The 12002-nt window shown below is 45.6% G+C and overlaps 1 protein-coding gene across 1 annotated transcript in view; it reads left to right on the top strand.

The window, feature by feature from the left end:
• The window catches only part of RESF1 (retroelement silencing factor 1), a 31637-nt gene that overhangs the window by 10547 nt on the left and 9088 nt on the right, over positions 1 to 12002 (top strand). The window lies entirely within an intron of this gene.

Below are 12002 nucleotides of genomic sequence, written 5' to 3'. Positions count from 1 at the left end.
AGCCCCATCCTAGATCAGAGATGCAAGCTGCAATGTCTACCTGTTGCTGTCCTTTATTGCTCTGCCAGGCCTGTTGTTGATGATCCATGGGATGGATCACAGATCTGTCTTGGTGTAAAGCCAGAGATACGATAGGGTAGATTCATTCAGTAGTAGCATCCCCTATAGTCAATACATAGGCAACAGCTAAGTCTGCGTTTTCATTATATGTAAAGTTTACCAAGAGCCACCAGGCTTGCAGGTGTCATTTGGTTTCAGTGGCCTTATTCTGGACAACTTTTATGAGTTTCAGCAGGTGGGATTCTGCTGTCACCTTCTCTTAAGATTACAGTTACTGCAGCTCGGACCCTTTGTTGGGCTTGAAGGCAGCTCAGAGCTGAGGAAACATTCACTTAGGTTACCCCTAAAGGTTTAGTAATAATGTGCAATCACTGTTTTTTGGACATTCCCATAATGGTAAAGTGTTTGTGGTCACCCATTGTCCTAATCCCAATTTAAGTAATGGTAAGCGTGAGGCAAAGTGAAGATTTTGCAGTGAGGTAGTCACTGGGTCTAGCTTATTGGCTGGGGCTTCTGCATCCATAGTGTTGAGCACTCCAAATAGCCTGTATGGTCTTTATGTGTGTGTATGCTCTGCTGAGGTAGGGTACAGATGTGGAGCGAGGCTAGCCATCAGTCATAAATGGTAGATGAGAAGGGGGGCACACTGACTTCAGTCTAGATATGCTGGTTAGCAGTGTTAACTCTTAAGGACCAGTTACGATCCAAAAGTAGCTGTTGCATATTTGTCCAAATCACATAGGTACCTACTTGTCCAGGGGAGGGCCACAAAGATTATCAGGGGCTGGAACACCTCCTCTGTGAGGACAGGCTGAGAGAGTTGGGGTGGTTTAGTCTAGAGAAGAGAAGGCTCCGGGGAGACCTTATTGCAGCCTTCCAGTACTTAAAGGGGGCCTACGGGAAAGATGGGGAGGGACTCTTTATCAGGGAGTGTAGTGAGAGGACGAGGGGTAATGGTTTTAAACTGAAAGAGGGTAGATTTAGATAAGATATTGGGAAGAAATTCTTTACTGTGGAGGTGGTGAGACACTGGAACAGGTTGCCCAGAGAAGTTGTGATTTCACCTCCTCGGAAGCATTCAAGGCCAGGTTGAATGAGGCTTTTTGAGCAACCTGATCTTGTGGAAGGTATTCCTGCGCATGGCAGGGGGCTTGGAACTAGGTGATCTTTAAGGTCCGTTCCAACCCAAACCATTCTGTGACTATTCTATACTTCAGTAACAATGGGGGATGGAGAGGGTGAGTTAGGAAGAATAGTTGGAGGGTTGGTTGCGGTGAGCTCAGGAAGGGAAGTACCGGTGGGACTCAGACAAGAAAGTAGTATTAAACTTAGTGATTAAAGCTTTAACCTAAAGGCACACAATGTCAACAGGGTGAGAAGGTGTACGGGACATGCCACAAAAGGGTTGGTACAGGCACATGGCACACTGATTATTGGACCGATATAATGTCTGCTAGTATTTCCATAGTGCTGGCTGTGGGTAACTAATTGCTGAAAGAGACTACTTCCTCCCCACTTGGGCCTGTGTCACAGGCACTGTGTCATGGCACTTTGTGCCATGTCTGGGGGAAGACATATTTCATAGTGTGCTGCAACTCTGACTAAAGCTTTAGCAGCAGGATGACCCCAACACTTGTGCAACCAGAGAGCTACCATAGTGGTTCTGTGGTCCAGGTTGGAGGTTTGGGCTAAAGTTTCCTCAGTTTTATCTGCTACTATTGGACTGTGGTTGGCTTTTTCATAGGTGTCAGTGTTTGCCACCACTATCACCCCTCTGATCGCAGCAGTGACATCTGCTTGGGCATTCCATATGGCCTTGGCCATGGGGCAAGCAGAATGGGAATCAACATGACCGACAGCCAAAGCACATGAGTGCGCATAGTCCTGTATTTATTCACAAATAAGTCAGCCCCAAATTTCCCCAATATGGGTGTGGAAGGAGTGTGCTTTCCAAGAGGGAAGCCAGTGGGTGCACCCAGCCAAGAGCCCAGGAGTTGATGTAGACCTGCTCATCAGAGGAGTGAATGACTAAGGAAAGGGCCAAGAGTTCAGCCATCTGGGCACTATCATGGCAATCAGGTGTAACAGCTTGGTCATCTGCAGTATGAAAAGCAGTGGCATGCCCAAACCAGACATTATGCTGAAGGATAGTGGAGACTTCTGTAAATCAGACATCCTTCTGTGGAGTGTTGAAAGGATAGGCTTCTGTAACAGGTAGTCTGAGGGATCATCTGTAGCTGGAGGAGAAGGAGGTGAGAATCTCATGGTTGGGGCGTAAAGGTTGGATTCTGATGGCAGAGATAGCCATGAACCCAACATTGAATGGTAATGGATTGTGCCTGTCCTTCAGGGAAAGGAATGTGTGAAGGGCATTGCAAAGAATAGGTTGTAAAACTGTTCAGTGTAAGGGAGAAATCCACCAGGAGTTCATCAATATCAGAAAGGGCAAGGAAGGTGGTGTGTAAAGCATGCTCCCATTCCCCATCCAAGGCTTGCATGTCTTGCCACCCTGTGCTGCCAAAAGGGATTGGTTTAAGGGTAGGGTCCTTGGGCCCTGTTTCCTGGAATAGTCACCACCAGTTTGCACTGTGCTGCACCCTGCGTTCTAGTCCACCAGTAGGAGTGAGGGGTCCCAAATATCAGTACTGTTGACCTCTTGTAGGGGAAGGGTTAGGGCCTGTTGGTAACTCATGTTCCGGTCCTAGGTGGAATGTGTGCACAGCAAGGAATAGAGAGGATGGCCTAGCTGACTAAAACCTGGGCCTTGTCACGACAAAAGTTTAAAGAGCCTAGGAGACACTGGTGTTTGCATTTGGAGGAGGGAATAGGTTGGGTAAAGAAAACAGATTGCAAGACACTTTCAGGAATACCTTTGGTACTGCCATACAAGAAGACTCCTTTAAAAAGAACCCAAACACCTTACATTCTGGGCAGGACCCGGCATTTACCAGGAAGGCTATAAAGTTCCTGGTGTTTTCTGAGGGCTGCTATTGGGGATCATACGTTGTGCAACAGATTCCCGTCTATGTCTGCCTAGGAAAATGTCGTCAATATATTGGTGGTGAGAGACGTCAGGAGTGGGAGAAATTTCAGCTAATGTTGATGCTAAGATACCATGAGCAATGGTAGGAATATAGCAATAGCCTTGAGGTAAATGACTAGAGGTATAATGAATGACATTCCAAGTACAAGCAAAGTGAGCTTGGTTGTCCAAGTGGGTGGGACACTGGAAGAACATGTGTTTAATGTCCAAACAGGCTATGCATAGGTAAGAGGAAAGGTAAATAGCATTGATTACCTCGGCAGCTATTGGGACTGCAGTACAAGGCAGAGAGGAGGCAGAAGTTATGCCTTGGTAGTCGTTGGTCAGATGCCAAGACCCATTGGGTTGTGCACTGCCCGGATGGGGCTATTAAAAGGGAAGTGGGTGCAAGTGAATACTCCCTATTTTTACAGTTTTGTGAGAAGGGAGGTAATGAGTTTTGGGGCTTGCAGGTTCACAGGGTGTTAACAGCATGGGTCATTGGAGGTAGGGGAGGTGCTTCTCAGAGTACCCAAACTAGAGGGAGTTTTGGTTCAGAAGTACCAGAAGACTGTGCCTTCCCTTGAGCATCATGGAAGGCACGGTCTCTGAGTAGTTCCATATGTGGAAGTAAAATAGCTAATGCCTCATAAGCCTTTGCAGGCCTCTCTAGTTAAGAAATACCTGCAGTGTTACCTAGTGGCCTCACTGAGTAAGTGTGACACAATTATTGGAGTGAAACACTTGTAAAAGGATGTACTGTCTGGAGCTTATCTGAAGTAATCTGTATGTTACCATTCTTTGTGGTAACTTATTACATCCTGCTTATCTGACACATAGCTGTAGTTCTGTGAAAAACAAGCAGTGTAATCTAGAGGTATATAAACTCTCTCACTGCCCCGGCTGGGCAGAGTTTGTACCAGCAGAGGCTGTCAGGCTGCTGCTCTGTGTTGTCCCCTGTAGCTACAGTAATAAACTGCTGCTGTTCTGACCTGACCAGAATTGCATTTGGGTTACTCCACAATGGATGTTAGAAGCTCCCAAAAACTGCAGATCCTCGGGCTGTCTGTCTGTTAGGGAAGTAGCACTTGACTGACTATGGGAAGGGCTGAAAGGGCTCCTGTGAGCCTGTGGACTACTTACTGCAGAGGGTGAGGGAAGGGGTCCCTTCCAGTGTCATCAGCTGAAGGCAGAATTTTGAGTGCCCAGGAGGACACACGTATGATGGTATCATTGATTGTGGCATCTACCTCTGGGTGGGAAGTCCCTGTAAGCTGCACCCTCCATGCCACCTGAGGGGGATCAGCAGGCTCTGACCAGCTCCCTTGAGGTGCTAATTGCATGTCTGATAAGTCTGTGTGGTGACCGAGGGCTGGGGGTTTTCCAGCTGATGATGTGGTGGGAGGGGTGCTAGGGCCCTTGCTAAGGCTCTGGTGGGAAAAGGTGTGTCATGAGGGGGTTGTTGGCAAAAACCAGTAAAACAGATGTTGGGACTCTGTGGGCTGCCTGTTTGGGAGCATGCGGGGCCAAACAGGCTTTCCATGCTTCAAGACGCTTTGGGTCAGGGGCCTTTTGCACAGACTTAAGGGGATTTTTAACTAACTGGACACGAGGATGTTTGGTGGTAACTATAGCTGCAGCTTCACAGAGGAGGGAGGGTAACAGAATGAGCATAGCAGAAAATAACTTTACTAATAGCTGGGACCATGTGGCACTGGGCACCGTGCCTGTAAGGCTTGTGCCTGTTGATGTTAATGGGCGCTGAGTGGACCAGGAACCTTCTTGACTAGCGGATGCTGCTGAGCCTCAGAGGGATGACAACCTGATAAGACTTCATCTGCCACAGGGGCTACGTCTAAAGCATGATTGCTAACCAGCCTACCTGTGCTTAATTCCAAATCTGTGGGACTGGCCCAGGGAATAGTCAGGGGGCCTAGGTCATCTCGGGGCCTTTATCTTTGAGCATATGCTAGTGATGCCTGAAAGGTAGAGTCTATATTTCCCGCTGGTGTTTGTAGTTGGGATTGCAGACCCTAAAGGAGGGTGCAGGCTTCTGTTTTTGGAATTCGGATTATATCCCCCATCATGTGACGTATTTGCAAGACAGGTTAAATAACCCACAGTAATAGATTTGCAATAGCGCTTGCTTAATTTGGCTAGGTCTATGGCTGTGAAAGAGCACATAGACACAGTTGCGATGCCTCCATTAGCATTATACTCAGTTTTAATAGTTGGTCTGATTCATAAGTCCAGTCAGGCTTCAAGAAGGGAGGAATTTGACATATAATTGTCTGAAGTCAAATTGGACCAAATATTTCTGTCCCAGTTGTCTTGGTCAATATATAAATCTTTAAGTATTTTTGTTTCAGAAGCTCCATTTAGGCAGCTTCCAGCTGCCTGTCACATTTTTCCCTGGTGGCAGATACTGCCACCACGGGGACCATGTGGTGTGCTCATTTCTCTGCAGTCACCTGAAGGCTTCTAACACAGGCTGTGGTGACAGTCTTATCTATTCCAGCCCAAGTGTCCTGCTGGGCTTGAGATGCTCCTTTCTGTAGGGAGACAACTTGGGCTTCAGCTGCATTTGAATGGTGCTCAGTATTTCTAAGACCATGAGCTAAGAGAAATAGGCAGGGTAATTTTCCCTTGGTGCTTTTGTCTTTCTGACTTTCTCTAATCAAAGAAGGGAAGGGAACAGGTAGTTCCCTCCATAAGAGCATCTGGTGCCCACAGGTGGGGCAAGACCCTAAAAGAGTCAGTTCAGGCACCTGCTGCAAGGCTGGGGCCAGCCATGATGCTGTGTATTACATCCCTGTACTGACATCGCAGCGGAGTGGCTTGAGGCAGCCTGGTAGGGTTACAGATTTGGGATATGGTAACAGACACCAGACCAACAGCTTTAGGGATAAACAGTTTATCTCAAAAATAACAGTACAGTAACAAATACCAATCAGTAGTACACTTACCTGAGTCAAAATGACAGTAAATTCAGTAATTCACTAATAATGGGCTAAACTTAATTCAGTAAATCCATCTTAATCCAAAACTTAATATTGGGGTCTTCAAAGACTTGCACGAGCATGGCTATCAGGCAGGCCAGCAGAAAGCAGGGCAGGACTTCTTCAGATGAGTGACCAACTAACAGGCCTGGGAAATGAAAAATTTTCTGGTCAGATTGTCCCACATTTATTGCTGAGTCGTGAAAGCGCTATCTGGACTTGCTGGCCAGGCATGGCATCCCACATCTGCTCCCTTCTGTGCTGCTGCTTTCCTTTGTGTGCTTGGAAATACCATGTAATACAATACTAACCCCACATTTCCACCCCTTCCTTTCGTGACTCAGTGCGGGAAAGCGTGATGGTCGTGTCCTGGCTGTGCAATGCCAGGACTGATGTCTATGCCACATACCCCCCTAAGGGTGTCAGATGCAGAGAAGAGTTTGGTCATGGAGCCTTTTTGTCTACAGTTTGTCTTTGAAATGGAAATACTGTGTTCTTTGCAGAAATTGTGAAATCTCAAATGACTGAAACTGAAAAAGCAGAGGCATGGAAGGAGAGTTTGTAGGGCTAAAACTGGATGTTGCCCCAGAGGACTGCTCTCTCTCCTGGTTGCGCTAGAGTTCTGGTGGGAAGACAGGAAAGGGATGCAACTAAATGCATTGCAGATGATGTTGGTCTTGTGTATTTTGGGAGGTTTTGTGCAGAGTTCCAGCTTGCTCCCGGGCAATCCACTGACTCACAGAAGGTCAGATCCAAAGCAGCAAGGGTTAAGCAGGAAGGGTTGCCCAGCCATGCCTGAGGGCGAGTGGCCAGGAGCTGTTGGCAACAAAAGAAAAGTAAATGGGCTGGATGGGCGGTGTGACAGGTATGCTTCCCTCCCCACCCCGCCTCCGATAAAGATCGGGGCTTTTGGCATGGCAATCACCGGCCTTTCGTGCCTCACTTTCGCGCCTTTTGTGCTCTGCCGTGCCCCCAGGCACGCACACACCGCGGCAGGGGGAGCAGGAGAGAAGCGGGACCCCTTGGTCACCAGACAGGGTCCACAGCCAGTGAGGCGCCTGGGCTCGGAGAAGCTTCTAGACCGTGACCAGTTATGACCGCAGCTCAGACCTGACCCGGGCTATAAATGGGCCGCCGCCGGAGCCCCCTTTGAGTGGTCTTCTCGGAGCAGCGGGACGGCGTTTGGGACCTCTCCTCTCGGGTTGGGACCCTGCCTGAGGAGACTTACCAGGATCGAGGGCCCTCACCTGTGGTGAGTGATTCCTTCTGGATGGATCCTTGAGGGAGCCCTCGCCCTCCCCGCCGGGTGAGCGATTGTATCTTCTGGGTGCCCACGAGAGGGAGTCTCCCCCTTTGCGAGTGAGCGCGCGCGCGCTTTGGGTCACCATTCTTGTGTGTATTGACGTGGGGTAACCATACCCCGACTGACACCCCGAACCTGTTATGGATTAAATGGTATCGGAGTGTTGATTGACTTCAGTTTACCCCTGTTTCTCATTGGTTTCTGTAGTGTTCTTTTGGCTGTTTTGTGAAATAAAGTTGTTTGAGCTTGTCCCTCGTTTGTTGCCGTGAAAAGCCGAAATCAGGACTCGATAGTCGGGATGACTATTAAGCAGGTATTCTTTATTGCAGCGCTGGGGATCGCTCCGCCACAAGTGCTCCGCCAGGTTAGCACAACACATCAGTTCACATAAAGAAAAATCATACCTAGTCATCAGATTTCCTGAAAAGGGCAGTTTTATGGTGATGAGTTCCTGGAATTCATTTACATAGTCCAAGCATGCATGGTAAAATTAGGGTTAGGGTCTTTTCACCCTCCCGGTGGGTCTTCCATGGTCTTCCTCACGTTGTCTGCTAGTTGAACTTTGGGCTTCCTTTGTCCATACAGAGTCATTGAGTTAGCTCATCAGTCCTTCGGCCTTGGAATGTTACAAGGGGATCGATTTAAACTAGTTCTTTGCTCACCTTCGGCGCAAATGTCCTGAGTTCCTGTTATCAGCAAGGCCTGTTTAGTCTTATCAGGTAAGAAGTTACAGGAAATGTCCTATCATCAACTCTGCTCAGCAGGTAACCAAAACTCTCTTTGCAGGGGAAGAGAACAAAAGAGAACAAGGATGCAAGTGAAACTAAAAAAATAAATGCAAGTTTATGTATCACAGTAAGGTCTTAGTCAGGGATTGTCAGGGATTTAACCCTTTCACATTCAAGTTGTTTTAGTGTACCTCTGTGATATCCCTATAACCTGCTGATCCCCATGCTGGTGAGAAGGCATCCCATGAGTTTTCACGCACACAGCTGAGGTGTGGGTCCCTACTTATTGCCCCCTGTGCTGTCAGTCCTCTATCTGGATACAGGCTGGGCTTCTTACAGCATCTGATGGAGAGGGTGCTCTGTCTGTCACAGATGGAGGTTATGATGTTGGCAGGGTGACTTTGGGCAGTGTTACACAGGCCTTGACTACTGCTGTTTCCACTCCAAGTTGTTTTCCTCTTGTTAAAAATTTCATGCTGCTTTTATACTTCTATTTAATCCTTTTTGATTAAATTGACAGGTGAGTAGTTTACCTGATGATTGTCATGCACGTGTCTTACCTGCTCTATTGTTGCATTTACCATTTAACCAAAATGCTAAATACATTAATGCTAAATTAGCAGTTTGGTTAGTGCCAGTTCTGCTCTCTGCAGAAATGTTAAATGTTTGCTTGGGGTTGACCATTCCGTTACTGTCCAGTCTTGGCACAGTAGTTCCCACACTATAGTTCTGTAGCCTCCTGCTGCATTTATGTTAACTTTCTCTTCCAGCAATGTGTAGGACAAAGGATGTAACCTCATGAGTCTTTACTGCATGTGCTCCTATCTTCTTGAATGGTGACAGTGAACTGGTTTTGGGTGTGCTTTCTATACTCTCTAGGAGTCAGCTGTTACTGTGGTCTTGGTTTGCCTCTCACAAGTCTGACACAACATTGCTGAGTCTCATACTCTCCCTATGTTTTCCCTGTTTAGGTGCTTTCTGGCCCCAGTGGGCAGGTGTATAGACTTTAATGTTAAGTTACAGTGTTCAGTGAATGAGATATTAAATCTTTGCTGGAATGTCTTACCCAATCCAATAGATCAAAATCCTGTAACAATTTATTCTGTGTTTTAGGCTTCATTTATTTTCCTCTGTATGTATTTCCTAGAGGAGGGCCTCTAAGAAGAAGTAATCAATAACAAACATTACTAATGAAAATTGAGGTCTTCCCCTATCAGAAACGAATTTGGATGTTTTGTATAGATTAAGGCTATTGGAAAACTCAAGGAAATGTAGCCTTCCACTGTTTGGATGTATTGTTCCTTTTCCCCTAGAATAGAAACCCATAGCAGTTGAACTTATTGGTCTTTATATAGGTGGCCCAAATTCCCCTCAAATCTCTCTGTGAGGTGAATGTGAGGTGTCTCCACAGAGTGATTCAGGGACATTACATAAGACAGAGGCCAGAGGTATGCCTAAAACTATCTAATAGAGAAGTCTAGTTGTAGGCGTTTTAGTCACGTGATAGATTTGTTGAAGAGCTGTGCTGTTAGTCCTACATTCAACAGGGGTGTCTCTCCGTTCCCTTTCTATGTGCTGCCAATGAAAAACTGGCAGTTGCCTGTGTAGTAGTTGCTGATGATTTCTGAGGCTTGTGGCCAAGGTGAGAAAGTAGCAGGTGAAGGAGTGAAGCAGGAATGTGTGAGGAATAGTCTTCTCTTTGTCTTGTACTGATACCGATCTTCTCAAATGTTCTTCCTAAGACAAGTGCTTTCTGACAAATACCACTTTTTAAAGTAGCATATTTTGTTGTATTAAAGTTATAAAAAAATTTATGGTTGTGATCACTTAGTTTTCTTAATCCAGCCAATAATGATGATGAACTAAGGTTGCACTCCTTATTTTTATAGTCTTGACAGTGACAAGAATTGGGTTTTACTCTTGGCTAAGTTGTGTGTTGCATGTGGTCAAGGTTATCTTATGTTTAGCAAGGATTTTACAATTACTACTAGTTGGCATCTTAGTCTTGTTTACATATCTCAGTCATGTTTCTGGAATGTATAAATGTCTTAATTTCTTCAGCAGTTATCTAATTCAAGAACATGATTGTTTTATCCTGTTGTGGTTTAACCCCAGCTGGCAACTAAGCCCCACACAGCGCTCACTCCCTCACCCCCGGTGGGATGGGGGAGAGAATTGGAAGGGTAAAAGCAAGAAAACTCGTGAGTTGAGATAAAGACAGTTTAATAGGTAAAGCAAAAGCTGTGCATGCAAGCAAAGCAAAACAAGGAATTCACTCACTCCTTCCTATCAGCAGGCAGGTGTTCAGCCATCTCCAGGAAAGCAGGGCTCTATCACACGTAACGGTGACTTGGGAAGACAAAACGCCGTAGCTCCAAACGTTCTCTCCTTCCTTCTTCCCCAGCTTTATATGCTGAGCATGATGGCATATGGTATGGGAAATCCCTTTAGTCAGTTGGGTCAACTGTCTCAGCTGTGTCCCCTCCCAGCTCCTTGTGCACCCCCAGCCTACTCGCTGGTGGGGTGGTGTGAGAAGCAGGAAAGGCCTTGACTCTGTGTAAACACTGCTCAGCGGTAACTAAAACATCCCTCTATTATCAATGCTGTTTTCAGCACAAATCCAGAACATAGCCCCATACTAGCTACTATGAAGAAAATTAACTCTACCCCAGCCAAAACCAGCACCTATCCCCTGATTATTTTCCAGGAAATACCTGAAACAGGGTAACATTGGCAGTCTGAAATCTTTAGCTTGGATGCAGAAGCCTGTTTTCTCATCAAAGATTCCTGCATCACTGTAGGTATTGCCTTAATACTGTTAATACTGAGCCTTAGGTGATCTGGGAGAAATGACCTGAGAGAGTTTGTTGAGAAACTGTCTAACACCCTGGACAAAATTAGGTGTTTGTTCTATCCTGGGTGGGTTTGACCATACCGAGACGAACTTACTGCAATGCAAACAGCATTCATGCTTGTAGGTTGTCGTTGGTTTTTTGCGCTTTTCCATTTTTGAAGACCTGAAATAGTGTTTGGCTTTGCAGGTGTTGTCTCTAACAACTTTCCAGAGGTTATTCAGATGTAACATGCTCACCCAGTTGGGCTTGTTTGTAATCAATGTAAATTCTGGAATATAATACATGAAGAGTTAGGGATTTGTGACTTTGTCACCTCCTGGAGGTGTACTTACTGCAATAGCAGAGGTGATGGTCATCTCCATGCTTCATGCTGAGTAAGTTAATGCTACCAAACAGAATTAGGGGTGGTTTGCTTGTAGCTACATGTGCTGTTAACTAGTCACAGGTGCGTGTTTCTCAAATTAATAACTGCCCACAGTGTCAGGGAAGAGCAAATGACATGTAAAATAAAAACAAGTGGGCCACATTATTATGAGAGATCTTTACTGAAGCCAGATTAATTTTCTCCTTTCTTTTGTTGTATTTGAAGGTATAATTGAAGTCTAGTCATCTTATATGAAGACTCTGACTTGTATTATATTCTATAGGTGCTTCTTATGCTCAGCTCTTAAGAATTGCTTATTGTATCATGCTATACAAATACATTGGGTTTTTTCCATTGTTTTTGGATGAGAAGGTAAATATAGCAATCTATCGTTAAATTAAAAAGTTGAATGACAATAGAATTAGCAGAATAACGTGAGGATTTTGTTACTCATTAGACAGTCAATAGAATTTTTAGTTGCTGCTCTGCCTTTTTGTACCTTAACTGTGTTCTGGGAAATAATGTATGCAACTTGACATTGACACCATCAATGTCCACAAGATGTGCCAATGGAGTTGCTCTTCTACCTAGCAATTTAAGTTCAACAATTCTGTTCATAATGCATTCTAAATCACTTCTTGCTAAGTGAAATAGGTTTTTATTGAAAGATT

The sequence above is a fragment of the Ciconia boyciana genome, chromosome 1 (assembly GCF_034638445.1).
Source record: "Ciconia boyciana chromosome 1, ASM3463844v1, whole genome shotgun sequence".
NCBI lineage: Eukaryota > Metazoa > Chordata > Aves > Ciconiiformes > Ciconiidae > Ciconia > Ciconia boyciana.
The sequence above is the reverse complement of the archived record's forward strand: the minus strand, read 5'-3'. Positions and strand labels throughout refer to the sequence as shown.